This window comes from Anser brachyrhynchus, assembly GCF_964034855.1.
Source record: "Anser brachyrhynchus genome assembly, chromosome: 22".
NCBI classification, from domain to species: domain Eukaryota; kingdom Metazoa; phylum Chordata; class Aves; order Anseriformes; family Anatidae; genus Anser; species Anser brachyrhynchus.
In genome coordinates this window covers 7,920,640-7,948,008 of record NC_137715.1, presented here as the reverse complement: position 1 = coordinate 7,948,008, position 27,369 = coordinate 7,920,640, and the positions used below count along the sequence as shown (strand labels likewise).

Sequence of the window (27,369 nt, the reverse complement as noted above, 5' to 3'; positions counted from 1 at the left end):
AAAAGTGGAGCATATAGAAGGCCTTCTCCAAGTGGAGAAGTGGGACAGAAGTTTCATGTGCCAATTCCTCTTCCACCAAAAGCATCAGTAATGAAGGACAGAAGAGCTGGGTCTGTGTGCAGAACTCAGAGTCCAGTTCTGGAACTTTTAATCTAACTTGCCTGAAGTTACTTTCAAGCGAAGAGGAAGCATTCAGAAGCAATGCTGGTGTCACCTGCACCTTGAAACACAAATGCCATCCAAAACATACTTGGGAGCTAACGACGTTAACGTGATAAATAATTAAAGCAGAAGGAAAAAGGCAGGCATTTAAAGGTTCAACAAAAGTAGAGGAAACACATTATAGACCAGATTTGAAAGGAGAAGAAGACTTGATCCTGTAATCTATATTGATCAAGGCATTTCGAATATGCTCATCACCAGCAGAGAAAGGCAGAGTAAAGTGTCATTAATCACACGCGGCTCTGCCTAAGGGCTCGGTCAATCCCGTCCTCCCTAGGCACGGTAATCATATGCAGAAAGACACTTCATATGCATATTCATATGCAGGAAGAGCTTGTGAAACATTTTAGAGACCAAGTACATGTTTTACAGGCAAGATCACAAGCTCTTTGATTTTAGGCACTAGGATTTAACAGCTGAGGCCTTCCCGGCCTGGTCCTTAGCACAGAGGTACAGTGGGGGACATGAAAAGAGCGAGCGCAGGGAGCTGCAATGAGGATGGGTGCTGCCAGGAGAGGGGTGAAGGAGGAGGGCGGTGATGAGCAGGGGGAACACAGAGGAGGAGCTGGAGCTGGACCCAGGCCGTGGTGCTTAAAACGAGAGCTCGCGCCCAGCACTTGTACACACTTCTCCCTACTTGTTTTATTAAACACTAAAGATGTTTACCCAGAAACAGCTACTGCGCTCCTGAGAAGCTGATACTTGGCAACAGGGTCTGAAATTAGAGAATCCATCTCTGCCATCTTAAAGCTGGTTTTACTTCCATGAGAAATGACAGCCTTATGAGGCATGTGATAGCTGTGAGCAGCTCACGGGAAGGGTTCTGCTTGGAAACAATACTGTCCACTGCACTACATTTAACAGATGAAAATATTCCCGTATTTTTAATTACCACGGACATCTGTTCCAGAGGCTTATTCATCACCTGCAGTTTTTATAATCTTCGTAGCTTCTAAATGCAATATCACACCAGGGACATAAGCAATAAAGACCTTATTTTCATGCAAATATGGCTAGCAAGAAGAACAGCAATCAGGAGGAAGAAAACTGGAAGGAATAGGTGAATTTTTTTCAGTGTAATATTGCCCAAAGCTCCCTGCAGAACCTTGATTGGTATTTAGCACTGGGAAAAGTAAGAAATAAAATAAAGATGGTGGATGTGTCTGTAGTTTCATGCCCAGTTATACAACTGCAGGAACTGAAGCACAGAGCTGTAAAATGCTGGGTCCAGAGAAGCTTGTTTACTGTTCCACATCAGGTCTGCTAATATGGCAAAACAGCTACAGAGCAGGTGCACGTGGAGTAAAAGTCAGGTTATGCTAGAGGATCCTGCACTATCTTCTTGCTCTGTGGGATTCTGTCTTTCCTGGGGCATTTTCCAAAGACTATTTTTGAGTGTGTTTATTGGTTTTTGTAATGACTCCTTTAGGGAGCGTGCCTAGAGATCAGTTTTTAATATGCTCTAAAATTCCTCAAGATTTTGCTTTGCAAGTATTACAAATGAAATTAGCTTTCAACTTACATAGGGGAGGTGAGAGGCAAGAGCAGGCAGTTGGGCTGGCAGCATAGCAGGGCTTCCCCACCTAATATGAAAGAGGAGTACCGACTGCAGTCCAAGAAAAGTGGCCACACACAGATAGATACAGGGGGCATGGAGCCACCCCTGCTCCTTGCACACAAGCTCTGCTTACTCTCCTCTTCCCAGGAAAGGTTCCTGTGAAGTGTTCTCAGTATCTTGCAAATTGCTGCAGAAAGCAATTTATAGGTTTATCTATACTGATGTTGCAGATATGTATGAAAGGCAGCACAGACAGTATTTTCATGCTACTTAATGCAAGTCATCTCCCTCCTTCCCTTTCTGAAAAGTGTAACTGAGTTCTCCTGGAAGCAAGAGAAAGCAAAGGAATGAAAATAAATCGAGAACCTTGGAGAAAGCCTACAGCTTGCTCCAGTCACCACTCCAGTTACCAGCCTTATGGTGCATGGGATGGGCGAGTTCCTCTCAGTTCTGCTTCTGGACTCGCCGGAAATCACAGAATCACAGAGTATCCCAAGTTGGAAGGGACCCGCATGGATCATCAAGTCCAGCTCCAGGCATGGGGCTATGTGAGGAGCCCCCAAAGCCCAGCACCTTCTGATGATGACGACCTTAACTCATTGACCTTAGGACATGAGGAATTCCCCTGTGAATGCAGCTTGATTTTCTCACCCAAACAGGTATTTCTGCACACTTCCGCACCCACAGTGGTTGCTGACACAGATTCTCAACCGCACTGTCCTGCATTTACAAGTATTTCCAGGTTGTTTATTAATCTGAGACTTTGCTACCAGTATTTCTATAAAATCTGCTTGTGTATGCTGAGAATTTATGCGTTTATTGTCTTCTGCTCTGTGTATGAGCAAAGTGATTTCTTTGAAGGCTGTATAGATTTTCTCTTCTGCTTTTACTTTTTTATTTTATTTATTTATTTATTTATTTATTTATTTTCTGTCTGTACTGAACTTGAAGGCTTTGGGAGGGAGGGAGAGAGATTTTTTAAATTTAAATAAAAAATTCCTGGGGATATTTATGTACTAATAAATGTGTACTGAAAGACAGACATACCCATAGATTTTCAGTTGTAGATGAAAAAAATCATCTACAAACAAAAGCAGCACAGGAGAGGCAAGTAGGAGAGTTGGTATAGAGAGAAAACAGAGTGTCTTGCTGTGGTTTTGCTGCTGACTTTTAGGAAAACTCTTTTCCAGGTTTATCCAGTAATTCCCTTCTAAAAAAGATTATCGTATCTTTTCCTCAGGAAGACTTTCCTGCAAGCTTCTGTTGGTGCTCGAGCTGTTTTCTGCGATGGGATAATTTCAGGCAAAGGTGTCTCTGTTTGTCTGAGGCTCAGCCGGCTGTAAACTGATGGCTTGTGTCTGTGGTTGCTTTGTCATTGCAAACACATTCGGGAGCTGGGTACTTAAATTCAAAGCCCAATCTAATCTGTGCTAGGCTGAGGAAGAAAACATTGACTCTGTTGCAACTGATGGTCTCTCATGTGACCAGGGAGGCACTCGTGGCACGGATAATGAAGTAAATGGGGATTTTGCCCTCACTTTGCAGGGCTGGGCTGGCTTGGATGCTTTTCTCCTCCACCTCTGGGTATGTGCTCTCTCCTTGCTTGTCTCAAGCACAGATTGTTTGGGTTTTGTCAGCCTCTGAGACCCACCCTGGGCTCCTTCCCATCATCTCTCATTCCCTGCAGATGTCAGTGCCCTCTGGAGACCTGACCACAACGCCCCATCACCCATCCGTCAGCTTTCCAGCCACGGGTGGTTTTGCTGCCTCCCATGCTGCTCCTTACGCAGGATAGAAACTCTGCAGTACCACAAGAGCCTCCCCAAAACCTTCCTCTCCTGAAATCCTTCTAGAATCTGTGAAATGACTCGACAGCAGTTACTGATCAGTAGAGAGCAGTTGCTGCCCTGCTTCGCAGCTCTGCCGTGGTGCGTGCTTGCTGTTCTCCCCTCGCCATAGCCAGCTGTTGGCCTTGGTGCAAAGCCCCATCCTTTCATCCTTGTTCTGTGTTTTGTACCACACCTGGCACAGGCCTTGATCATATAAATAACTAGTAGCTATAACTACAGCTCCTAGCTACAAGCTGTTTTTTTCTGGCTCTGTGGAAGCTCAGAGTCCCACTGCTTTGGGCTTCATTCTTTTTGAGAATAGACTGTCTGTGGCGTGCTGGTCCAACGCCTGCTCAGGTATTGATTACAAGGCTCTTCTCTATTGGATTTCTCTCCAGGCAAACAAACGAATTAGATGCTCTATCAAAATAGCAGAGCCTAACAGCAAATAGAGTATATCTGGGCAAAGGTCTTTCTCTGTTGTTTTGTAGCAAGCAAACAAAACTGTGAATCTTTTGTGCTTATTTAAAAAACAAAAGTCCCAGATTCATTTTGTATTTAGTGGTCTGTGGTTTCATTTTGTGGTTTTGTCCTTTTGTGGTTGCTAAAACTTGTCTACATTAGTCAGAGAAGTGACACAGGTATTAAGAAGGAAAACTCCTCTCCAGTTTGGGAAACAGAGTCACGGAGGGTGGAGGAAGATGCTTTCTTTCCTCCAATTACCTGTAAAGTGAACTGAAATGGCTAGAGCAGTCACAGCCTCCCAGTTCTACTGACTGATGCAAGACCAAAGTCTAGGCTGATCTGGAAGAGAAATTTCAACCCAAATCCTAAAGTAAGGAAGAGAGGGAGATCCTGCGATCCTTTGCCAACCTCATGCTGTAAAGCACACAGACTGTAATTCCCTTATGCCCACAGCTTGTCTTTCATCACAGTGAAGTTCATTTTTTTCTCCACTTGTGAGGACATTTCAACAGAAAGCAGAATTTTCTGTGCAGCCCTTTTCTGATGAAATGTTTCCACTGAAATCCAGGATGAAAAAGTTCCTTTCTCGCCCAGGCAAAGGTGTAGGTTTCAAATGACTAAAACTAAACCTCTGCAGTTTTACCTTCTGCTGCATTTTTTCCGTTGTCAGTTGTCAAAAAATACTTTTCTGTCCACTGGAATGTCAAAAAAAAACCCTATTTCTGAGGAGAAAAACCACATAAAATGACATTTTACAGACGGAGTTCAGTGGCACCCCTGTGAGTTCTCATCGACCATTCACTGGTTTCCTTCTCAGCATGGTAAAGCCGCCAAACTCCCTCAAGGGAAAGAAGCTCCTGCCCTCTGCTTTTTTGGCTTTTATAGGCAGCCTGGCAAAGATTTTCATGTTCCCAAAAGGAAAGATACAGCAGCAGGCTAAGCCAGTAAATCATTTTCTCCTGTTCCAGGCAGGGTGTAAGCAAACTCCTCTGGGTTGCTTACTGCTCAGGGCCAGGGGCACTAAGAGCCTCCTGCAGCTGAAGCAGAGTAGTGACTTTACAGAACCAAGAGTAACTTCGAGGCTTTGCAGGGGCAAGCACTGCTGCTCCTGGAAGATCTGCACAAAGCTTCTCTGTCCTGCCGGCAGTGAAGGGCCCTGGGACTGCTGAGCACAGCAGCCTGCTGAGGGTGAAACGTCACCCACCAAGTGTGTCAGACAGGTGGGACAAATCCCCCTGCTTGGGGAAGTGGAGGGGACTGGGAGCTTGGAATACATCGGGAAGAGAAGTGGTCTGTAAGTGATTAGGACAAATCCCAATACAACTGTATTTCTGTCTCCTGACAGCTAATTATTGCAGAGCTTCGTAGCCAAGGCTTTGCTGTGATAGTGACATTGTTTAATGAATCTCCATTTGTTTTCTCATCATAAATATTTAAAGTATTTTCTATTCTCTATATGGCTTTTTGCCATCATAAAGGGGCTGCTTTCAGAGATCAGGCTGAATTCTCTCTTCTTTGAGGGGAGAAATAATTGCCTATGTGGCAGACTTGTGGAAGAATGGGCTGACTGAAAGGGAAAAAAGGAAACAACAGATGCTGTTTAGGAAGACATTGTTAGGCAAAATGCCTCCACTATTGAAGGCTCCAGGCAACATGGGCAGGGACAACTTCATGTTGTGGCTGCTTGTCTTGTTCCTAGTGCCACGGTCAATTGAGCAAAAACCTGGAAGCCCTGGAAATACTTCTCTCATTCTTGGTGATTTTTCCCCAGTCTTTCAGCTGCCTATTCAGGATATGTGCATGCCTGTATGTGGGCTGCAGAGAGGAAACTGCAGTTTCTAAGTGGCCTTGTTCTCTCCTAGGGCTTGGAAAATGTCCCACCTGCCCCATGCCCACCCCACGGATTGGAGAGACTCTTGTTCTTCAGACAGTACTTGACATATTCCTCTGGAAAGGCTGCATCTCCGTAGCAATGCTCTTTGGAAAAAGGAAACATGCTTTGTAAAAATGATATCTCCCAGGCAATGCTGTTTGGAGGAGAGAAGCCTATGCCTTGCTTGGAACAAAGAAGCCCAGGCCATGAGAATGGGAAAGCAGCGCTGACCCTGGGTACTCAGAAAACATCTCTGTGACCCTGATGCCTCAAGAATGATGCACTATCCACTGCTCAGTCCTGCATACACCATGGCCTGTGGGAAGCATCCAGGAGGAAAATCCTGACCTGAAGATACTTTAAAAAAACTCATACACATATGAAACACATACATACCAGTGTGAAACATGTACATGCACACGGTAAGATGAGGAATTAGAGGAAGTGGAGCCCAATTCCCAGGTCACGTGTTTTCCCCAGAAGCAAGAATCAAAAATCTCAATTTCTTTATCACTAACTAAGGAATGAAGAATTTGAACCAGTCAAAACAATGGGTCTTCAAGCTGTTTGTTTCCATTTGACCTTTAAAAAACATTTGTAGTGTAAACCAAGTTACATTTCTAAGCTAGAAGTTATTCCAAACAAAAAATACTGTTTTTGTTGAAGATGACAAAATGGGCTTTCAACAGTATTTCAACAATTGTTTTTCCTCCAGCGGGAGATTCATCAAATTGAGCCCTTCTCACTGATGTTTTTGGCTTCAAGAAATTGGCATTGTCTGAGGAAGAGACATTTTGCTAGCGAGAAAGCCAGACCAGGAATTTTACAAACAACCTTGTGTGGCTGATCTGTTGGACAGAATAATAGAAAGGGCAGCTGACCGAGGAGGATGGTGGCGCGGCCTCTGCTATGAATCCTTCATCCATCTTGGCAGGAAGCACTGGGTTAATGCTATTTAAATTGTTACCTCTTATCGATAGGTCACTAAATTCTCTTAATGGTATGGTGCCCCCCATTCATCTCCCCATGTTGATGTGGAGATCCACGGGCACTGATGTGCCTCTGAGTGCTGTCTGTGCTCTAGAGCACATTTTCTTCTCACTCTCCCAGGCTCCATCTGTTGACACTAATGCATTACTGACACATTTCCTCCTAACTTTCACTGACTGTCGCTTTATCCATTAATCAGTAATTATTTTTTTATAAAATGTGCATGAGCAGCATCCTAATTTATACTCTGAGACAATGCTCATCTCTCCATCTACCAGTCTGCCCTCTTAGCTTTCCACGTACCCCTTGGAGCCCTTGGCTCTTCCTGTTCTGCTTGGTGTCTGCCCCTCAGACTGCTGGGCATGCTGGTGTGCAGGCCCTGAAGGAGGCCAAGGTGTTCAGAGCCTCCCCAGTGAAGCTGCAGGAAACACCCCAAAGGGAGGAGAGGCTGACCTCCAGCAGGGCTTTGGTGGACTCTGGATGTTTGGCCAGGTCTGCGTGCTGAGCCAAGGGAATGGCTGCCTGAACTCCCCCTTCTAGAGGTGTGCAGAGAAGACAAACACCTCTCCGCTCACTGCTGTCTTTCTTCCTGTTAGCAGCCCTCCAGGCCCTGCATCCTTTCCCCCTCTCTTCTCCAGATCCTCTGCATTTCTCCAGTCTTCTTCCAGAGGCAAAGACTGATAACCCCGGCAGAGTGATGCTGCCCAGCTAGCAACCAGCACAAGAATTTACATGCCCATTTCTTGGGCTGAATTTTCTAAATTTTGAAGGATTTCTGTATTGCTGGGTACATCTCTTGAATCTGCCTTTTATCACTTTCCAGTCCTCATCAGACCAGCTCTCCTGTTTGCACTGGCCCGTTAGAGTGTCTCTATGCTTGTGCCTGTATTTTGGCACACTCAAGAGATTTATTTCTTTTCCTTCTAATGATGTGTTTAAAATCACCAGCTCAGGTTTCTGACTACTCCCATCTATTTGCACGAGCTTGAGCTGCTGATCCATTTTTGTAGGTCTCTGAGCAGCGCATGGGTTTCTGGTACAAAGTGCAGGGCAAGCGAGCTCGCTGCAGGAGAAATTAGTGTTATATCCAAACTCCAGTCTCACAGCAAAGATGTGGACAGAAATGTTGCTCTGTATACCCAGGACCCATCTGGCTGAAGCAGGTGAGCAGGACTGCAGGCCACCAGCAGAACGGGCCTAAGTGGGGATATGAGGCAGTGTCAAGATCCACTGGGACCTAGACAGGCTGGAGAATTAGTCAGGGAGAAATTTAATGAAATATAACAAGGGCAAGTGTAGAGTCCTGCATCTGGGCAAGACCAGCTCCAGGCACCAGTATCAGCTGGGGACTGCCCTGCTAGAGAGCAGTAAAGGACCTGGGGGTCCTGGTGGACAGCCGGATGACCATGAACCAGCACTGTGCCCTTGGGGCCAGGAAGGCCAATGGCATCCTGGGGTGTATCAGAAGGGCTGTGGTTAGTAGGCCAAGAGAGGTTCTCCTCCCCCTTCACTCTGCCCTGGTGAGACCTCATCTGGAATATTGCATCCAGTTCTGGACCCCTCAGTTCAAGGACAGGGAACTGCTTGAGAGAGTCCAGCGCAGAGCCACAAGGATGATTAAGGGAGTGGAGCACCTCCCTTATGAGAAGAGGCTGAGGAAGCTGGGTCTCTTTAGCTTGGAGGAGACTGAGGGGTGACTATATTAACGTTTATAAATACGTAAAGGGGGAGTGCCAGGAGGATGGAGCCAGGCTCTTCTCAGTGACACCCAGTGATAGGACAAGGGGCAATGGGTGCAAGCTGGAACATAGGAGGCTCCAGTTAAATATGAGATGAAATTTTTTCATGGTGAGGGTGACAGAACACTGGAACAGGCTGTCCAGGGAGACTGTGGAGTCTCCTTCTCTGGAGACATTCAAAACCCACCTGGACACGTTCTGGTGTGACCTGATCTGGGTGTTCCTGCTCCGGCAGGGGAATTGGACTAGATGATCTTTCCAGGTCCCTTCCAATCCCTACCATTCTGTGATTCTGTGATTTGTGGGCTGCAAAGAAGGAGCTTTGGGTACAGGCCTGAAAAATCTGTCTCAAGGCTGACAAATGGATGACAGCCCTCTCAGGCATTTGCTTTATTGCTGCTATTAGTTATTTTAGAAAAAGCATTGTAATCTGCCATTTCTCTCATGCATTATTCAATATGCTTGTTCATTTCCTGTCTCATACACATGTATTCACACCCCCAAATAGACCTAAGCGTGTATATATACATACACACAGACAAATAAATGGTCCTCTAGAATGATTTCAGGAGAAGGTTGGGTCAGCAAGCCCCAGTGGTGTATATAGCCCTCTGCATATAACATATATATGTTATAGCCCTCTGTTTCCACTGTGCTTTGCCAGTGTGCAGGAGTTTAGCAGGTCCGTACAGAGGTGTGGTTTTATTCTGATGTTGCCACAGTTGTGGAAGAGAGGGAACATGAGATCAGAGCAATGATCTGACTGCTTTAGGCACTGCCCCAAGAGTGGGCAGCAGTAATTCGGAGCAGTAATTTGGAGCAAGGGTGAGGACCTACACACTACAAGCCACCCCTGGATCAGCAGTACAACATACCTGAGCTGTTGGCCATTTTCTCACATCCTCTTTCCAGGGCTGTGTAGCTCACTCTCTGCTTCTTCCTTTGGCTTCTGGTGTGGGATAGAGGTGCATGTGGATGTCAGGTCACACGGCTGGAAAGCTCTGTCTAGAGAGGAGCACAAGAGCTTCTGACATACAGAGGTCAGTCTGGGGAGAAGTTACATCCTCTCCTAGTCCTCATGAGTGGATGCTGTGGTGCTCGAGAACCAGGCTGCATTTCAGCCATCCCTGCAACACAGGCAGACAACATGCGAGGGCAATGTGACCAAGGACCCATCCCTCTGCCCCACCAGGCACTGTCCCACGCTGTCCTGCAGGAACCCTTCATCAAAAATAAATAGATGGAAGGCACTGGCAGCCAGTGGTACAAGGCAAAGCCCCCCCCCTCCTCCTCCCGGCATAGTGGTACGTGACTGATGCTCTGCTGTTCTGCCGCTGCTGTCGGGTCTCCCAGGGGAAAATGGGTTCTTGTTCGCTGTGTGATTCCAGAGGGTTGTTTCCGCTGCAAGCAAAAGCAAGTGGATTGGAGATGAGCTGACAGCAATGACAGCTGAAATGAAGAGCAGGAGTGAGAGTGAACGTCTCTGGAAATGGGAACTGCTAGAGGAATAATCAGAGCTGAGGATAAAAGCTTGGAAGTACCTGAGAGGCAAGGAAAGATCAGACTCAACCTTAAAAAGTGGTGTCTTTCCGCAACGACACTATGCTGTGGCACAAAGTCACCTGGGAGGGAGCATGTGCAGGAACACGGTGTCAGGATGGGCTTCGAGGGGCCGGTACCAGCCTGGTACCTGGCTGGGGCTGGGAGCTGGTTCTGTGCTGCGGCCTCATTAGCCAGACGGTGTCGCACCATCTGCAGGCATACAGCTGGGCACCTGTGGAGAATGTTTTAGGCAAAGCTGGCCAAAACCAGTCGCAGAACAAAGCCAAGCTCTTGAAAGCACGGCAGGCACTGAGAGATGCTTGATCACCATATGGCTGAAGGAATAAACTGGACTTCAGAAAATACCCCAGGGAGGAGAACAGACCTCTGCCAGCACTAAAGCTCCACAAGTACGTGGAAGACCACTGGCAGGCATTGAAACAGTTCCTCTCTCAATAGATGCCAACAAAAAGGCAGGTAGGGAGCAGCCTTGTTTCTCGCTCCAAAGCACTTCACTTGCTTAGAGGTTTCCTGCTCAGGCTGGCAGGGAAAATGGAACTAGAGTTGCATTGAAAGACTTTAATGACTATTGCATTCCATGGTAAAACAAGACATTTCAGAGTCCTGCACGAGGACATTTCTCAGCAGAGTTTGTTCCTTCTATCTGTCTGTCCTTGCCAACAATTACAAGTTTCCCATTCAGGCTAGAAATCATTAGTACTGGTGATTTAAGGGAGATGTCATCATGATCCTTTCCGATGGCTGAAAAATGACTCGGGTAGCATTTGGAGAAAGGAAGAAGAATCCATCAGGGGAACTTAGTCTCATCTTCTTTTCATTTGCTTTCATGAGCCTGGCTGTTCTTGGCAGAGAGAGATGTATACAAGAGAACAGGGATGCAGAGTAAATGGCAGCCTGGCTGACTAATTGCCCTTGTTCATAATTCGCTGGCTCTTGCCAGCTCACTAGGAGAAGAGAAAGAGCCAGGGTGAGTCCCAGTGAGCTAGCCCCAGCTGCATGGATCACCTTTGCAACTCTCCATAGGCTGTTGCAGTGTGTTTTCCATCCCAGCGAGTGACAGAGGTGTTGGTGAAAAGCTAGCAAGTTTCCCAAATGACGCAAGTGCCAAACCAGGCTCATTTCCATCCAGACTTGGCCTTTTGCAACACCTTTGTGAAGCCCCAAACACCGGGTTGTGGGGCATCCTTTAGCCAAGACCTTACAGAGGGTTCTGCTGGGAGCTTTCTCACTTACATCACCCTCCTGCACAGGGTTAATCACCTCCCAGGAGCATTTAGTCTTGGGATATGCCTGTCTCCTCCCTTTCTCCAGCAACTGAATCCCATCAGTGGTCCTCCACCAAGAAGTGACTGATGAGATAATTGGTCTTGACCCCATTATGGATTTTTACCCTCATTTGGGGAGAGGTGGGCTGAAACTGCAGCTCTGCATAACGCTGAGTGAGTTCAGCTGTTGCTGAAGGATGAGGGGAGTTTTGTAGTTGACAGGGGCTTCTTCCCTCTCTGAGGAAGCTATGAAGCATCTTGCACATTACAAGCTGTTCAGCTGGCGAGCACAGATACAGCACCGTGTAGGGTTCTCCTGGTAGGACCCTACCAGCTTCCAGGCTCTGTCTGTGTTTCTCCTCACTGCTCTCCTCCCACCTTGTCCCGACCTGGTATGCAATCTGATGGTCTCCAGCCCGAGCCCCCAGTTTAGTCCCACCTTCCAGCCCCAAACCTTTCCTCTTCCCTGCTTTTTCCTGGTTTTCTAAAAGGTTTTCCTGGGGTCAGCAGAAATAGACAGCTATTTCCAGTCCATCTCAAATTCCACAGGTATTGTTTTGACACGTAAATTATCTGTCTTCAGAGTTTGCCCTAACTCTGAAGTTGAGATGTGCATAAACTGAAGCACTTCAGTCAAAATCAGTAGCGTCACATGTGGTTTATCAGAAAACCTAATTCTGCTTGCCCAGCCTGAACAGGACTGAATATCAACAGCATCACCTCCCAAAGGAAGAGGCAAAGGGATCCTTAGCTCCCTGGCTCCTCCTGGCTCCAAAATGTTTTCTCCTCCTCTCTGAATCAAAAGGTGCCAGCACCTGCCATTACCTCTTCTGTGCAGAAGAGCTTGCTGTTGCGGCACACAGGGAGTCAAGGGGAGCAGGAACACAAAGGCATGCCCAAGACTGCCAAGTGGCCTCCAGCCTGTTGCCTGTCAGAAGAAAACTGTTAAATGTCATTAGCCAGGAATTATTTTCTAAAAGGCTCTCCAGAGATCAAGAAGCTCTTTAGCTCCTGCCTGTTATACACTCCTGAGAGCTGTGCCTCAGTTTCCTAGGACATTTAGTGGGTAAGGAAAGCTGAATGCAGACAAACGCTAGGGGGTAATTAGGCTTGCAGGAGAGATCTGAAGATCAAACTGATCACATAAATTATTTATGTAAGTTAACATTTTCAGCACAGTGAGAAAAGTGATTTGTAAATACCTTGGTGATTCCTGAGCTACGTTTTTTCTTAACTACTTTTGCAGGATTTTTTAATTCAGTTTTGCAGAAGCACTGGCAGCAGTGGATGTATTTTCTGGTTGGTGGTTTTTGCAGGATGTGACCTATAGCCTGTGAGACAAGCTTCATTTAATCACAAGATGAGATTTGTTTTAGCTGGAAATAAAATTAGGTTGAAAATCTTTTGAGATCCCCATCGAAAACAAGAATAAAATTATTGAATTGGAGGTAAGGTTGAATGCAAAATGCAATAACCTAGTCAAAAAGCGTTTGGGGAGAATGCTGCAGGAATGAATTGAGCTAACATGTAATACTCCAGGAAATTCAGAGTTTGGTTAGATTTACAAGAAACCTAACAATCTGAAAGTATGGGAATAAAATTTAAGACCTTCTCCAACCTTTCCTGCCCTTGCAAATCTGACAGTCTCTAGACTTTCCATATTTGTTCCTTTAGTGCAAGCACATTCATATTTCCATATATTTTGAAGTCTGGCAAGACCACACAATAAGAGAGAAAAATAGCAGCAGATGATTATGGAGACATACTGTCTTATGAATTTAGAGAACTCATGGTGCCCAGTTCAAGAGTTATGCTTAAACTGAAATATTTGTTGAGCAACACTGGTTTTGAGCAACGAATTTAGAAATTTTAGCTTTTTTTTTTCATGGCCACTTTCCCCAGGAAAAATGCTTAATCTACAGACTCCCGAGCTGGTTGGGAGCTGGTTGGCTGCTTCAATTTGTCATTAATTGGAATCATTGCAAAAATCTGTGCTATCAATTGCAGATTGTGGCCTTATAGGGAAAATAATGAAGAAAAAAAAAAAAGCATAAAACTGCAACAGAAGCTCAGAATGTGGTATAAGATGTTGCTAATAAGAGCAAAGTCTCATTGTTTGTGCCAAGAAGTGGCACAGCAGAGGCGTGGACATGTATACTGCCTGTGCATATATTAACACATACATCTTTCACCAAACATGAGAGACCTAGACTTTTACAGATGGCAACTTGAATAGAGAGGGCTTTTTTGGACTCTTTTGCTAGTTTCAGGAAGTTTCTCCACCATTTGAGCATGGCTGGGTTTTAGTAGGGGGTGGTTTTGCAACCTGGCTTGTAAAGGAGGTGCTTTGGGTGCCTGCGATGTGTGTCCTTGCGTCTGCCTGCCCTCCTTCCTCACATCGAATGTGTTGCCCAATTTCCAGAAATTTTGATTGAGGATTCAGAGCCACTATGGGTTAGTGGAAACAGTATGCAAGAAGACAGGCCAGTTCCTGCAGTCGTGGAAGAAAAATATCCTAAGCTCACCTCCTCATAGACATCAGAGAGCCCACACTAGAAACAGCTTTGAAAACCCATCTTTATTCTGCTGTTCTAAGAGCTCCTTGCTTTTGAATCAAAAGCAAGACCCACTTTCAAATATGGATTGCAGTGCGAGGCTCAAAGAGTAGAGCATCTTCCTAGAAACCCCTGGCACAGCAAAAAAAAATTTACCTGTTTATATTAAGAGGTTATATTTTTAGTGTAAGAATTAACTGTTCTACAAAGTGAGCATCCCCTCCTGCAGTGTTTGATATTATGTATCCTCAGATCAAAAGCTGAAAAATAACAAAGAAAATCTTCTTTCAGGGGTTTTCTCCACCCAAAGTGCCAGTTGAAGGGCTGGCCAAAGATTTTTTCATGAAACTTATCTTAGTTTCTTAGATAAAATTTGAGGGAGATGTCTACTTGCCTCAAAATGTATATTTTTTCCTCATAAACCAAAGCCACGATATTTTCTTTTTACATATGGACCTCCCATTTTTCCATTTCTTTAGGAATTCATTTCCAATATCAAATTGCAGCCAAAAAATGTTGGTCTTCAATTACTGACATTCTATTTATTGTCTCTCTGAGCACTTGGCTTATGCCAGTTCAGAAAGGTACAGTAATGAGCTCTCTTACAGATGAAAACAGGGAGCAATACTTTGCATTTCATTAGCTCTTAAACGATGGCTGAGCAAGTTAAGTAGGGACCAGCAATATTTTAATTAGCCTTCCAGACATTGTCTTCTGCAAAATGAGTCCCTCTTAATTGCATTTGTTAAAACATCCCATAGCAGGCTGGCTCCCTACTTAAAGATCTCTCTGCAGTGTGGCTCTAGCATGGTGGACACATAAATAAATCTGAGCATTTTCCCCAGCTTTGGAGCCTTTGATGAGCACCTGTGGCTGAAAGCGCTCCTTGCACGAGGTTCCCTCCAGGTCTGGGCTGCCGAGCTCTTGAGAAGCAGCATTAATTAGCGTTTGTCTCTTTGGCAGAAGGATTGTAGCCGTTCACTGTATGGCCTCACTATCTATCAGGGAAATTGCAACTGGTTACACCGACAACAGCAGGCCTGGCTCTGGATGAAATATATCTAGGAGATTTACAGTACAGAGCAGCATCAGTCATCTCATAGTCTGCGCCTTCCTGATGATGCTACCGTCGGTCCCAGCATCAATCACCAACTCCAGCAGGACTAGGCTTTTTCAGATATGTTCCTGCAGACAGCCTGCTGTCTTTCTCCACCACTGTGCTATCACGGCCTCCATTAGAGCAGCTCGTCTCTCCTTAAGCTTTTGTCTGGGGACTTGGAGGAGAGTGGCCAGGTTCAACCAGCACGGGCAGTTCTGTTGCTGGGGACGGGACGGAGATCGGCGCCGCCGCCCAGCTGGGTCTGGGTCAGAGGGAGAAAGCATAAGGAGCCATCTGAAGGGCAGCCAGTTACTGAGGGGCCAGGGTTATCCTGGCATGCAGCAATGGCCCCTTTCCTGTCCTCCTGCCAGATTTGCTGAATGACAGTTACGATGCCACATTCAACCCTTAGCCTCCGCATCCTGCATCACTCAGGGATGCCTTCTGCGTGGCAAAAGGAGGGAGATCATGGGATGTCCTGGTCTTGCTGCATCACAGCAAACATGACGTGGGCAGGGAACCTCCCCACAGGAAAGGCTGGTGCCATGGGCTGCTGCTTCCCTGCACTCTGGCCATGTCTTTTCACACTGGTCCACGCTGGTGTCTACTGAAATAGCTTTGATTGCTGGCATTGTGCTGTTCTGCAACAGAGAATAAACTGTATTTTCTGGAGAAACTGCTCCCTCCCCCCTAACTACTGTTTAATCACGAGCCCAATTTTCTGCCAAAAAAAAAAAAAATCTTTAGAAAATACTCAATTAGCAATGAGCATAAGCCAATGCACTGCTCTGGGCTGAGCAGGGTGAGTGGGGACTGTTCTCTTACCCAAAGGGGGAAGCCCCTTAGGGGATGCTTTCCAGAGCATGAACGCAGCAAACTCCTTCCAACCCATTGATCATGCTCAGATTTTCAGTCTTTAAGAGCTCGTGTTAAACTCAGCTCCTTTTTCCCTGCCTTCCCAACTGGCAAGAGTCGGAGGTACTTGGTATTCACCAAAGCAGAGCTTGTCAAGGCCATGTGTCAGTTCCTGGGCAGACAGATGTTGGTTGCATTGCTGAAGGCAGCAGCATGGGAGTGCTTGGACTCAGCAATGAGGGCAGCATGACGACGGAGCTACAGGGGGTTAGTGCAGAATTTGTGCCCAGAGAATCGAGTAGGAGCCGGTGCTCGCTGCAGGACATTTCACAAGTACAAATTCTGCGTAACGCCAGGTCCTAAGCATCTTGCCTCCACCAGCATAGGCTCTGGATTGAAGACTCCTCCTTCTAGCCCTTTGGACACTGTCAGAAGCAATATTTCATCCTTCTCATGAGTCATGCATGGGAAGTCAGCAAACAAATGGTGCCAGAGATGTCAAAAATGGTAGCCTGAAGATTGTGTAATGAGATGTGGCAATACTGATAGCTGTACTTATACCACAGTAAAATCAATCTCCCTTGTCCAGACAATGGCTTCGCCTCTTGACCTGACCAAAAGAGCATCTTTGGGCCAGGAAAGATTTGTGAGATGTGCATAAAACTGCCATCCCCGTGCTATGAAAGCACCCTGAGACTGCATCCAGAGGTTTTCAACAACTGTTGTAAGGCTGTCTGGACACATGATATCGCTCCTGTAACCCCTGGTCATTAAGAGAAGCCAGAAAAGTTTAATCTAGTTTTTTTAAGTTTCTGCTGAATCTGTCTTAGGGAAATCATATGAGCTCCCTTTGTAGAACAAGGCAGTTGTATTGCTGGGAGGGGAGATGGGTTGCAAAAAAGACTGTGACAGCATGTTCTGTACCAGGAAGCAATTTGAAATATGTTGGTCATATTATGTTGTCAAGATCTCATACGCCATTAATTTTCTCTAAGCAAAGTAAATATCATAAGTGACATAATAGTGGGGAAAATGTCGCTGTGAAAAATGGGTAATAATCACAATCAGTTCTGCTAAAGATGTACTAATCAAGCTTGGTTCTCATTGTAGCAGACCCTTTAGAAGTGCAACATAAGAGATGTTTCTGGACCTAAAAGCTTGCAAGGAAAATCACCATTTCCTTGTGTGATTTTGGGGCAACAGGGACATTCAGCCAGCCCTAATTCCCGCTTTGACTGAAACTTTACAAATGCTGTTCCCAAATACCAGTGACATGAGTCTAAACAAAGAATAAAAGCTGTGTTTATAGATGGGGGGGGGTTGCCCTCCACACCTGTCCTAGGAAGATTTCTTTTTAGCCCAACACACTCCAGCAGTGCAAAGGCTTACAAAGCCCGAGAGGCTTTGGGATCACACTGTCCCCATAAAGTAACACAGAATCAAGGAGGCTTCTCACACAAACAGCCTCTGGTCCAAAATGCCACTTTTCCTGGGACTCAGAAATACCCTTTTTGTTTGGCTTCCAAAGAAACAAATGTTGATTTTAAAGTGGGGAAGTGGCAGTTCTCAGATGGCATGCATCAATGGACCTTTATTTCTGTTTTTCACTTTTTCAACAGTAGCAACCTCGTAGCCTTCTATGATGGCATCACCAGCTGGGTAGATGGGGGGAGAGCAGTGGATGTCATCTACCTTGACTTTAGCAGGCTTTTGATACTATCTCCCATGATATCCTGCTAGCAAAGCTGAGAAAGTGTGGGATAGACGAGTGGACAGTAAGGTGGGTTGAGAACTGGCTGACTGGCCAAGCTCAGAGGGTGGTGATCAGTGGCGCAGAGTCCGGCTGGAGACCCATGACTAGCGGTGTTCCCAGGGGGTCGGTGCTGGGTCTGGTCTTGTTCAACATCTTCATTGGCGACCTTGATGAGGGAATAGTGTCCACCCTCAGCAAGCATGCCGATGACACAAAGCTGGGAGGAGTGGCTGACGCCAGAAGGCTGTGCTGCCATTCAGCGAGACCTGGACAGGCTGGAGAAGTGGGCAGGAAGAAACCAAATGAAGTTTACCAAGAGCAAGTGTAGAGTCCTGCACCTGGGAAGGAATAACCACATGTATCAGTACAGGCTGGGGGATGACCTGCCGGAGAGGAGCTCTAAGGAGAAGGACCTGGGGGTCCTGGTGGACGACAGGTTGACCATGAGCCGGCAGTGTGCCCTCGTGGCCAAGAGGGCCAATGGGATCCTGGCATGCATAAAAAGGAGCATGGCCAGCAGGTCAAGGGAGGTGATCCTCCCCCTCTACTCTGCCCTGGTCAGGCCTGTGTCCAGTTCTGGGCTCCCTGGTACAAAAAAAAAAAGACAGGGATCTCCTGGAAAGGGCCTGGAACGTCTTCCCTATGAGGAAAGGCTGAGAGACCTGGGTCTGTTCAGCCTTGAAATAGGAAGACTGAGAGGGGATCTTATCAATGTTTACAAATACCTTAAGTGTGGGAGGGAGACAGAGGGCTTTGGCCAACCTCTTTTCAGTGGTTTGTGGGGACAGGACAAGGGGCAGAGACCTCAAAATGGAGCACAGGAAGTTCCACACCAACATGCGAAAGAACTTCTTCACAGTGAGGGTGACGGAGCGCTGGAACAGGCTGCCCAGGGAGGTTGTGGAGTCTCCTTCTCTGGAGATATTCAAGGCCCCTCTGGATGCCTACCTGGGCAACCTGCTCTAGGGAACCTGCTTTGGCAGGGGGTTGGACCTGATGATCTCTTGAGGACCCTTCCAACCCCCACAATTCTGTGATTCTGTGGGAGACTTTTAACAAGCAGAGATTTTTGTCAATTTCTTTCAGTTTTGACGTGTTTTAATTTATTTATTTTTTTATTTTTTTAATGGGGAAATATGTTTCATAGCTTTTTCTTTAAGGTTCTGGGTGGTTTTCTTTCACAGGCTTGAATCTTTGCATAGCAAGCCTGCCACAAGGATGTGATAGGACTGCAATATGCTGCTAAGGTCACGACTGCTTCCAGAGCAAATTTAAATAATTCATGGTCCAATTTCCTGTGTGACTGGATCCCAAGTGGCAGCAGTGGCTTCCTTGGTGTTTCAGCACATCGTTAAAACTCCTCCATCAGATGATGTCCATTTGCAGCCTAGAAATACCACCACCCATTTTGCAGGAGAACATGTGTCCGGTGCCAGTTTTATGTTTTAATTTTGCGGCTAATGCTGACACCCCCTCCCACCCCCTCAAAAGCAAGCGAAATTTCTGGCTTGAATGGCTTTTCTCTGAGTTTGCAAGGACAAGCAAACAAAGAGGTGCAAATGGAAAGTCTTCAGCAGAATAGCAAAATACCAGGGGACAAAAGCTTTTTATACAAGAGGAGTTATCAGCATTGTGTCTAGTGCCCTGGTTCAGGGTTTCAAAGCTGATTTGGGGTCAAGGGGAAGAGACTGGGTGGCAGTGGCTAGGGGAAGGAGGAAGGATGGATTTCTGCAGAGGCTACTACATCTGCTCTACTGCTACTACTTCTGCAAAGCGACACGGCTCCTGGGGGATGAGCTCCTGCCAAGGCTTCAGACCAGGGGCACGGATCCTGGCTTGGGCTTTTTCTCTTCTCATTGCAGTTTTGCAGCTGGCACCAAACAGCTAAATTTGGATTATAATTATTTTTATTTTATTTTTTCCTAATCAAACCTTTCAGATGCCTATCTGTCTCCTCTTACTTTGTCTTGGAAACAAGGCTGGACTATGAGTTTTACTCAGCATGTTTCTGTAGCACATGAAGAAAATTCATTAATGTGTCCTCGAGGAAGGAGATCATTAAAAATTAAGCTACTTTGAAATCCTGGTTTTTGTCTGTTTTTTCTCCTTCTAGCTCAGAAACAATATTCTGTTTTCCAGAAACTTTCCCCAGACTCACATCTCCTTGAAAACTCCTCTGAGAAACATCCATGAAACATGTGGATTGCCTGAAAGGGGCATTTTCCTCTAGCAACACCATCCAGGGGAAAATTCTCAGCCCATGCTACACCATTGGCCTGATTCTGGAAGGACTGCACTCTACTAGTAACCGAGTTTTCCCACAGTGGGGGCCGTAGCATTTTTAGGATGAATTTGACCCTCTCTTACCATTAAAAACCAAACAATGGTTGGCTTTGATCTGAACGTGGGCCAGAAAAAGATCCAGTTTCCAAGGGCAAGAAAAGAATAGGACAAGAGGAAGTTTCCCCAAAGGGCTTATGTCCTGTTTACACGATCTAGCTTTCTGCTTGAGGTGAAAGTGTGAATGCATTTTCACTCTAGGGCAGCTAAAGAAAGAAAAGAAAAAAAATGCCATCTTCTGCAGGCTGTGCCTGCCCACAGTGCTTCTTGCAAGCAGAGATGGGCCTGGATCCCTGAGCTGCCCTCGTTTCCCCATGCAGAGGAGAGCTAGGAACCATTTCTCTGTCTGGGCATTCCCACTGCTGTGTGCAGTTCTTGCCCGGTGCTCCTGCAGTGTGCGACCAGAGGAACCTGATACAAGGCAGCCTTTTGAGACCGCCTAAATCAGGGGATCCAGAATCATTTTCTTGCTCAACGGCAATGGGTCGGGGTGCACCACAATTGTCAAGGTCTGCTGGAGGCTGAGGTTTCTCTGCTCACGCCCTGCATTGCCCTTCTGGCCGCTGCCTGGCTGCTCCCCACTGGGACCACAGCGTGGTGCTGACCAGGCATCTGGGCCCCACTGCAGGACAGAGGCAGCCTGAGAAGCCTCCTTGATCTTCAAAAATCCTCTTTTCTATTATTGGGCCAGATCATAGACTTTTCCTTTGTTTCCTTTTTAAGTAAAAAGCCTGAAGTATTTGATGCCCTGCATTTTCTCCCCATGACAAAGGGCACTGCATGGTTGTAAGAAGGTCTCAATAGAAGTAGGGATGTTCCTGGTTTGCACAAGTTCCAGTAAGCTGGGAATTTATACAGAAGCAGTCTTGTTTGATAAATGCTTGCTAGTGAGCTTGCTAGTGAGATGCAGGCTGCTCCCAGAGCAGTCCCAGAGCCATGCAGGTTAGGAACTTCTGCATTTGCTTGCAGCTGCTTAACTTCCACTGCTGAACGACCCAGGAGGATGCGGGGAGATTCCTAGTAACTCTGCTAATGAAGAAGGAAGGGGTGAGCACTCTATATATTTGTTGCCTGATTACTCTAGAAAGAAATGAATCAGGGAAGCACATTGAGCAGTCAATTCTCTCTTATTCAGAAAGCAGCACAATTTAATTAAGTCTAAATAGCACTTAGGATGGTGAATTCTGAATCGATTGAGGAGCCGAATACTCTGGAGAGTGTTTTATTGGAAGCTCTGTCTGATTCCCTGGATGCTTGAGCGAAAATTAAGGAAGAGAGATCTTTTCAAAAACTGTTCCTCTCAACTAGCAACTGTTAGGTTTATTTCCAAAACAGATTTTGCTTCCAAGAATTAATTGGTCCCCAGTTTTTCCAGAGACATGAATGCTTACTGGATCTTGAGCCTGAGTCTTCTTCAATTCCCAGTCGTATAAATCAGCAGTGATGGCGCTGGGATCAGAGATGACATGGGAAAAGCAATCAGGACCTTAGGGCCACAGGCCTGGAGATGATGCCATGTCTTAAAGTGCATCTTCCTGTGAGCACTGCAGCTTGATGGAAAGAAATAACTGTCTTCACACTGCATCTGTAAAGAAAGACCATGAGGTTCAGTGCTTGGTCTCATCCAACAAAGAATGCCAAGGCCTGAAGATAATTTGTCATGACGTGATTAAAAAAGTTGTGGTGGTGGTGAAGCTGGAACCGGGATTCTCCTCTTAGTTCTGCCCACCTTGACCTGGAGGGGCTTTGCAGGGTCACTTGTGCTATGAGGTTGTCAAAGTTGTGAGCAGAGATGCAGCTTCTGATGCCTTTGTGTCAGTCGCCGTGCAGCTGCACCTCTTGGAGAAGCACAGAGGTTTTCTCCCCATCCCCATGCAGCGCAGGAACAACCACTGCAAACTGATGCTCACAGGTGGAGCTTCTATGTGCCGATGTTCCCCAGTCTGCCCCCTTCCTAAAAAGCACATTCATCCCCTCCTGGCTTTTCACAGAATCATAGAATGGCCTGGGTTGAAAAGGACCTTAAAGATCACCTAGTTTCAACCCCCTGCTCTGGGCAGGGTTGCTAACTACTAGAGCAGGCTGCCCAGAGCCACATCCAGTCTGGATGTAGCCTTTCCAAATAGCCTTGACCACAGAAAAGCACACGAAAGCCCAAGTTAACAGATTTCAGCAAAAATCCCAAAGCAAACAAGTTCTTTGCAAGGGATTATAGGAGGATAAGCATGACGCCCTTCGAAGGAACTTGAATGAGCTTGGCAGTGCCTGGTTCCAGTGCATCACCCGCACCCTGCGCTAGCACAGTGTTTCTCGCCTGAGCTATTGCCTGCATCCTCTGGTGACCTTGTGGGAACATGGGACTTGAAATGTGGGGTGAAAGTGGACGCCCCCATACATCATCACTGACTGACTCTAGTGCGGGTGCAAGAGAAAAGATAAGTCGATTAATTACAAAGCCTTTGGGCCACCCTGTTACCTTTCCCGCCTGGCTGGGCATTGCACTTGGCTTCTGCTCTGTGCTAAGAGCCCGGCGGTGGGTGTATTTGAGGCTGTAGCTTTTGGCCTTCTGCAGGTCTGTGCACACAGCAGAGGAAATCTGTACCTCAAGGGCATTCGGTGCCAGCTGAAGGCATGAGGATGTCCAGACGTGAGCTGGATGCCCTTTAGACTCCCTGGAGACACATGGGTGGGTGTCTAAAGCATAGCCCAGGGGAATCACACACCTGGGCATAGGATTTGGACTAAGTTAGCATGTAAATGCTGCAACCGAGTGCTTATCTATGTTAAAGTTTGGGTGCAGACCCATACGGAGCTGAGAGACCCTGAGAGCAGAGAGGTGTGTTGGCAGAAGATGCACAGCTCTCACATCAGGCAGCTGGGGTATTGCTCTCACTACCTCACATGCTCTCCTGCCTCTTTTAATTTCTTCTTACAAAAGTTCAGCTGAACTTTTTGCATTTCCCACTTGCCTGTATTTATCTTACAATAATTAGATATTTTTCTTGTTGGTCTTTTTCTCTTTTAGTTTTGGCCAGTGGAATAGTAATGAACATTACCAAGGGCAATTGATTGAGAGGGAGCTCCTGAGGTAGCAATTCCTTTTTTAATTAGAGCATTCAATAGATCCCATTGGAAGAAAGTCTGTTAATCAGTTTTTAAATTGTGCAGTGGAGAGTTACAGCAAACACAGACAAGTAATAGGGATGCTGATTTTCTGAAGGGCAGGGTTTAAGTAGCAAGTGCTATAGCTGGAAACTGCACAGATGTTTTTGACTATGATGGGAAGCCATAAAACAAAGAGCAGTTTGAACTGGATCAGGTTTTTATTTGAAAGCTTAAGAAGAACAGAAGTGTTTCTAAGACTTTTTTTTCCTTTCTCTCCGGGGAAATCAAGTTGTACATTATGTCACTGACTTATTCATAACAGAAGAAAATGAACCATTTGAAGTAATACCTTTGTCGATTTCTTTTTGAAATCCCAGCATCAAATCCTCTTGCCCATTTTTCTTAGGTGCTGAACTTATAACAATAGTGTGTTTTAATAAACAACATACTGTTTCCTATCTAGTAATTATGCTCATTTTGCACACTGTATTCCTTTTCTATTGCTCAGACATTCAGTGTTTAGCTACCACTTCTTTCTGAGTCTAGCTTGATTTTATTCTCCGTAACAACAGGAAGTGCTGGGCTATGTTGCAGTTCTGTGGAACACTCCATGCCACAGGTCAACACCTGCAAATTGCTGTTCGTGGATTTAGCAAATGTCCTAATTGCAAACCTACTCTTATAAGTTTAGAATTAAGGGAATGCTAAACTAATGAGTTTAAACAAATGGGGAAACAGGGGCACTGAAAGCACCTCACCCAGATCCCTCCAGCAAGCTATTGCTAGAACAGGGGTTCCAGGTAGGGGTATTGAGGCGTCAAGCTGACACCCTGCCATGGTGGCCGTCTCTGCCTCTCCCTTCCACACCAAATATCCTAGGAGCTCCCATGATTCATGAGTATAATGCAGAGCTTTTAAACATGGCTCTAATGAATAGTTTGTTTTAATAATGTATGTGTTCCTGCCTCCATGCCATACCAGTTTAAAAACAAGAAGGTGAAGCTGTAGTAGGAGAAAGTATTTTAAAAACTCATGCAAACGAGTGTTTCTTCTGGATCCAGCAAGGGAAAAAACAAAGAGGCAGAGAAAGGAGCATCTAAACCTAACATTAATTAGGTTTAGAAGCAGTTTATTAACTGCTTAGTGACCCACTTACTGGAGAGCAAGGCACAGATGAGGAACTTCCATCACAATGTAACGAGGGTTAAAGTAGATGGCAAAGTCATATTGAATATTTGTACGCTGTGACTCCAAGCAACCACCCAGGACCTAAGGGAAGCAGCAATCTTCCCCAGCCAGAGAAGGACACAGTAGTAAAATTCACAAGGTGTAAGGACATATTTTGCCAAACTTTCCAGAGGTTTCACCTGAGAACATAAGAACTGTTAAATTAGGTTAGGCCTAAGATCCATCTAGACTATTACTGCATCTCAGAGAGGCTACACCTCATCCTCAACAAACAGGTGGGAAAAAATCTGTTTTCCACTTTCTTAATCCTTTATAACTGACAATGGATTCACGATGTGGAGTACATAGCTTACTCTGACTTCTAACGTCTTTCTTGCCGTTAGCTCTTACAGTTCTGGATATTCTCACTGTTCACCTAGGGATCAGTCCCCCTCTGGCTTCCTACAACTTCCCAGGGCAATGGAGATGTGCTCAGGGGATGTGTAGGTGTGGACGCAGACGTGGCTGGGATGGTTCGCTCACCTGCGGTGGGATTCCTTCCTCTTCACAGCAGCTAACGCCACAGTAGAGCTCTCTAAAAGATCATTTTCCACTCAAGGGTAATAGACTCATCCCAGGCTCATAACTTATCGACATCACATACTTTCCTGAAATAGCATAGGGAATGCATCAAATGTTGCAGGGTCATTGGGAATGTGGGGTTCAGCCTTTTTCATAGGACTACTTTTTTCCTTCCTGCAAGCTAAGCAAGGGCTCCCAGAGCTGAGTGCAACTCAGTAGGTCTGGAGAGGAGAGGAAAAATTGGAAATGATAAATGCTGGAAATTAAAAGTGATCTAAAGTTGCTGTCACATTATAATGCAATTCTCAGGTCCAATATCTCATATTCTGCAAGATTTGGACGTAGATTGCATGCACCATTGGAAAGGGAGTACTCACCCCCGATCCCAGGCACATAAAGCACTGGCTGTGTGTGGGGAATGTTTGCAAGATCCAGTAATAAATAATAATAATGGGATCTTAAACATGTCACTAAACAGGGCTGAATAATGCCTGTCATCTATTGCAGACCAGGGCCACTGGAGAGTTACCTCCCAGGATGAGGAAGGCAGGACTTTTTGTAGCCTGTTTGAGGGAAAGCAGAGGAAAAGTGTCTGAGGGCTGCTGGGGGCTGAGCACAAGGGCAGATGTGGAACATAAGGCTCATGCGGGCTTTTGTACTATTTCTTCAGTACAAGTAGGCAGCTTGGGCTCTGGAAAAGGAGCCAAACTGCAGTCTTCGACTTTAGTGTCTCTCCCTACTTGATATACTCACTGTGCCCACTTTTTTTTTTTTTCCTTTTCCCAGGGAAAGCTTAGCATAACAGTGTGTCTTGGGCATGGAAAATTGGCTGCTTGCACTGCTCTCCCTGATCACTCAAGCTAATGATCACTCTGCAGTGCATAATATTTTTTCAATCTGATTTAGGAGGAAATTCAATTGATCATCACTTTCTGCCCTGATTTCTTAGTTCTCTGCAAAACTCCTGGATGCTTTGCATTCCAGACAGGCCCGTACTGCACCGAGCCAACCTACAGGAAATTAATTCAGTGCAATTTTTAAAGTGCACTAGGTTAAGCCTGACAAGCCTTTCATCTCGTAGGATACAATGTGCAGTGTCTTGCGTGTCACCCTTATGGAGGAAAAGTGTGATTGAGGCAATGTATGGCTGGGAAACCAGGATAATTATTGGCACGTGCTCCAGGTTTATTCATCTAGATCTCATTATCAATGTATTGTGGAGCTATTAAGAGACAGGGAAACATCCACATAGAGACAATGTTTGCAGATAAGAAAATATGTCTGGTCCTGCTGATGGGACAATTTGCTGAGGAGCTGCTGAAGTTTGGGAAAGCTCAGCCTGGCTGATGTGGTGCATGGAAAGCAGCAGCGTGCAAGGAGGGCGATGTCAACAAAGGAAAGAGGAAGGAGCCAGGAGGCAAAGGAGCAGGCCCCAGGTGGTGGAGGAAGGCACCACAAAAAAGCTCACAGCAAAATGGCTTACCACTGCTCTGCCCATTGCCTGCAGAAAATGCAGCGTGGTGGCTGCCTCTCTCCAGCAGCAAAGCAATCCCCAGAACCATGCCCTGCAGCCCACCCCACCTCTCCTTCCTCTCTCTTCTTGGCCTTCGAGCCAGGTCCCTGTAAATTCATCATCAGTCCTTGCTTGCTGCAAGGTATCATGCCTGGCTTGTAGTGGGAGCCTCATCCTCAGCAAGAGGCACGGAGAGGCTGAGTGGTGTGCGGGGGGAGTGATGACCTTTCTAGAGACCTGCGGAGGTAACGAATGCTCCAAGGTGCTGTGGATTCCAAAGCCAAAGACTTTATTCAAGTAAAATTTCCCAGCAGAGTGTGAATCTTGAGACTGTCAGAGGAAAGAACTTGCTTGAGACTAAATACGTGGGTAAAGTACAGGGAACTCGGTTCATCAGAGAATTTCACCTATGCTGTCAAGCCAGGAAAATCAATATGTTGGTGGCAGAAGAGGCTGAGAACTTTCTGAATTGAGGCCAGTTCCCTTCGTTCTGTGCCGAGGTGGATGCTGGCACTTTGAATTGCATTAAGGAGCACCTTCAGAGCCAGGGGAGATTTAAGTGTGCCCAAGTTTTGCAAAATGCTGGAATTTTTTCTTGCCTCTTTGCTAAACAAACCCCAGAGATCTTCCCCAATCCCCCGTGCATAATATTCCCTTGGGCATTTGCAGGTGAATTTTTACTGCAACCCAGTCTGTTTCACACCCCCGCCACTGCCCCCCCCCCCCCCAACAGATATGGGTTGGAATGAAAACTATCAAAAATGAATGATTTTGAAAAAATGTCGAGTGGAGAAGTCAGTTTTCCAACAGGAAGAAATTCCCACTGATTTGGAAGAAGACGAATGCACTCTGTCAAAACATACATTTTTTTCTTTAATTCTATCAAAAAAAAAAAC

At 46.0% G+C, this 27,369-nt stretch overlaps 1 protein-coding gene across 1 annotated transcript in view; it reads left to right on the top strand.

Annotated features, from left to right (window-relative positions):
• Nucleotides 1–27,369, top strand: part of LOC308181640 (acid-sensing ion channel 2) — a 526,264-nt gene that overhangs the window by 298,357 nt on the left and 200,538 nt on the right. The window lies entirely within an intron of this gene.